The sequence below is a fragment of the Orbicella faveolata genome, unplaced genomic scaffold (genome assembly GCF_042242905.1).
Source record: "Orbicella faveolata isolate gen_17 unplaced genomic scaffold, um_ofav_v1 contig_34, whole genome shotgun sequence".
NCBI classification, from domain to species: Eukaryota; Metazoa; Cnidaria; class Anthozoa; order Scleractinia; family Merulinidae; genus Orbicella; species Orbicella faveolata.
Window position 1 is genome coordinate 29,315,001 of NW_028301563.1, and position 3,960 is coordinate 29,318,960.

Sequence of the window (3,960 nt, forward strand, 5' to 3'; positions counted from 1 at the left end):
AAGTATATTTGGCTAAAATAACTTCTGCCAAGCTCCCGCTAAGGGTTCGATTCCCGCTCTGACCAATACCTGGATTTGTTTCATTGCAGCCCCGAGTTCAAATCCTCGGTCACGCTTGTAAATAACCAACTGGTTTGCCTGCGGCCAGTTGGGATTTTAAACAATGTTATGTTCAATTTGAATTATTTGTTTCAATTGTTTGCTCGGCTCCACTAGCCTTTGTGCTATAAACACTGCCGAGGGTAAATAAAGGTATACCCACTAGAGTTAAATTTATTTTACTCGGGCTCGTGTTTTATCCGTCTAAGCCAAATTCTTATTTCGTCATTTAAGACAATCCAAATGAGATTTTAAGTTCGTTTTAACGCATAATCTGTCTTATGCCCGGTTAACAGCACACCAAAACTGAAAAAGCCTGTCCCATTCTTCGAAGAAAGGGCTGCAAGGCATAAGCCAGGAATATGTAAAGAACTGTTCCATTGTGACATCAAAATATATGCAGTTTCAGATGCTTTTTTTTTTTTTTTTGAAAATTAAGTGTGCACTGCAAATTGCGTCTCTGATAAGTTGTTCTCAGTCTAACATGCATCTTACCTGGGAAACCTGAACAAGCTGCCGTTTGTGGTAAAAGAGGTTTCTCCAAGAAGCTACCCCTTGCTGTTATTTGTCGCGCAGAAGGCTGATCTAAGTGAGAGAAAGAAGCATGTATAATTTATTTATAGCAGATGTGTCAATAATCCTTTTGCAATGATGTTACTTGATATGGGGGGTCTTACAGTCACTTTGAAACACCTTAGCAACACCGAATCACTATATCGAAAAAAAAATCTATTTAACTAACAGCCGCAAACTGAAATGTCTGACGAAATATAAGTACATAAAACTGCACATATAGAGAGTTTTCTCCAACCCCCCCCCCCCCCAAAAAAAAAATTATTTGGGAAATGAAATGAAAAATTATCCTTTTAGGCGATTTACATGCTTTCGAATCTCGAAACTCAAACGGTTCAAACTACGTACTAAATATTCCTTGCAAATTAAAAAAATCCTTTATTTTAACACTGTAAATAAATTTTATTTTGGCAACCGTTAGTAGAAAGAGGCACAAAACGCCCACGTGCGTTTTACAGGGCAAAACGCGCGCGGACGCTTCCCTTGCTAGCATATTATATTTCGCTGGCTCTGGTACGCTGCTACCAGCTGCGCGGTATACTAGAGAAAATATCATATTTCGCAAAACTTCTCATCCATTTTTAGGCCTATTAGCTGTGTGGTTTTTCTTAATTGGGTGAAAAAGATAATTTCAAGTTTTATTCTATTTGAAAGTGAAACAAAAGGAATAAAAAGGTGCGATTTTTTTCCGGTTGTTGTCGATCGGGTCCTATGCTAGATTATGCATACCGTACGAGTTTAAAATTGTTTCATTTGCAACAAAGATTTATCTCAGAAGAGGCATTAAACCGCTGCCCCCTGTGGTGTGAATTTAATCTACAATTGTGGTTTCTGTGGTTTTGCAGGCGCTAATTATACAAAACAACACAGTGGAAAATTGGAAGAGAGACCGTTCCAAGGATGTAATATATCAAGGTTGTGTTTGACTCTGCCTCAAAGCGAGATAAGCTTGCAAGATAAAAGTATGTTTGATTAGCAAACTAAAAATGGACTGGGTCACGAGATACATTTTGGCCAACAGAAAGAAACGCATTCGCATGGGACTACCCTAGGACGTTTCTCCAAACTGAAAGTCTCCCAAACGAAGACTTAATTAGTTCAAGAAAAACACCTTTGCTATTCGATGGTCTGAAACTGAAACTGATTGGTCAATTTTGACGTAAATAATAGGGAGCTTAAGGTCATTCCCCAGTATTGCATTGCGCATCCCTACTGCGCATAATTTCACGCGTGATTAGCGCGCGCGCATTAAAAAATGGCGGCTTTTTCTTTACAGATGGGCCTCGCCATAGAGGTAAATCGTCATTTTCTCGCAAACGAGTATGGTGACCTATCATTTTTTTCTGCTGTTTTGAATTGAGTAATAAATGTCTCTGTGTAAAATAAATATGGACCAATTCTCAGTGTAGAACGAAAAGCAATCGTCGGAAACGTGAATTTAGCAAGCAATCGTAACTACAATCATGGTGCTATTATAAGGATTTATATGGGTGCAAACAAGATGCTTTTGCTCCTAAACAAACATGGGGACCCCTCATTTTTACTTCAAATTTTAAGTTCCTATATATTTATATAAACAATCGATAGGCAAAGTTTCACAAAAATCTCAGTGCAGGTTCTATTTCAGCGGAATGACCTTAAGCAACGACGACCGCGACGCCTGTCCAAATGGAATTTACATTTTATCAGCGAAATTCGTAATTATCTAGATCTGTTCAGTACGCTAATGGCTCTGAAAACGTGCTCAGGCTAAATATGCAATGACAGTGTTCAATTCCTAATGAATTTCGAAACATTAGCCGCCGTCGAACGCGTTCTTCAGACTACGCAGAACCGGGCCGAGGACCGGGCTTAAACCTTTTGTTTGGTGGCGTTCTCGTTGCCCTTTTATTAGCTGCAAAACTCAAAGCTAAACTCGAGCTAACTCATGCCAAACAGTGATTTGTCAGTTTCGTTTGGCCAATTCTAAATCAAGTCTGTCTTGATCTACGTCTAAGCTCGCTTCATCCCTTTTGTGGAGGTTTGTTGAAACTGATTTTTACCACTAGCTTGTGTTTCAGTCAGTCTCTCAGCCTCTTTGATGTTCGTACCCTAGCTATAATGAAAATGTATCGTCTGGTTTACCACACCCTCTGGTCATTAACTTGGTTCCTCTCTGTTCTTTCATTTGCGTTGGTTATAAGAATTTACAAATTTATTTATTAATTTATAAAAATCTATAAATGCGTTGGTTATAAGATCCACGAGATGGCCTTCCCTGATGTAAATTAATATTTGTTGTTACCGTCGCAGGTGTCGGCTTTCGGTTCGTTCGATAAGGTAGACAGTTCGGCGAATGTTGTTATCAAGGGCGCCGTAGCGCCGTTTTGAGTGAAAAACATGTTTAAGGCGTTTATTACCGTCAGATAAGGTATTCTCAGTGGTTCGCAAGCCACCTTGTTGATCACAAACCAGTTCTGATCGTCTCGTCGATAACGTTTTGCGAACTGAATGGTGTTGTAGAATATTTTGTCCGCCTATATCTCAGTGACGGTTTGTTGTTTCCGCGGCCAACAAAACAATCTACAAATTTCTTTCGTGGATCTCTTAGTACATTTCGGACCCGTTTTCTTTGAGATGTAACGGTAAAGTCTGCGTAAAGCGTTAATTTCGTAGACGTGTACGGCAGGAAATGTTTCTTTGATATTACATAACTTAATAACGGAATCGTCCTTATCTTTGTCCGCGCGAGTTGCAAGAGCACGATTTTCGATGTTTTGCTTACAATCTCATCGACATCCACAGCACCTAGTCAGCCTACAGCTCATTTCTTGTTACTGTTTGTTGTATTCGCCACTTCGCTGAACTTAAGTTGTAACGTCGTTTTGGTAGAAAAATGCCTCATACAGTAGCGTTGTCAATACTATAAATTGCAGATCCATTTAAAAAACGAGCATTGGTGAAGCGGATTATAGTTGCAAAGAAAAATAATCAAGTTTATAACATTGGTCTTTTTCAGTCCTTTTCTTGACGTCGACAAAGTTATAGGATACAAACAAAGTGATAGTTGTAGCAGAATGATTCATGCAGTTTGCTTTTATCCATAAAATAAACCCTAATCATTTCATCTCACCCGAAGGCCGTTAACACCCATTAGAGCTAAAACGTCTACACATTCAGAGGCACATCCAACTCAGTTAAGCGTTTCTAAATTGCTCCAAAAGTGCAAGAAAGCCTTTTAGTATGTTTTAAAATTTGATAATGTAAACGTCAGGGAAATCTCGGCTTTTAGGGGTCCGAAACTCAGGT

The 3,960-nt window shown here is 39.1% G+C and overlaps 1 protein-coding gene across 1 annotated transcript in view; it reads right to left on the bottom strand.

Annotated features, from left to right (window-relative positions):
* The window catches only part of LOC110067138 (adhesion G protein-coupled receptor D1-like), a 21,003-nt gene extending 20,891 nt beyond the window's left edge, over positions 1–112 (bottom strand). Inside the window, exon 1 of the mRNA XM_089271236.1 lies at positions 1–112. This exon is cut by the window's left edge and continues 440 nt beyond it. The gene's annotated coding sequence lies outside the window, so the exon portion shown is untranslated.
* Positions 113–3,960: the final 3,848 nt, after the last annotated feature.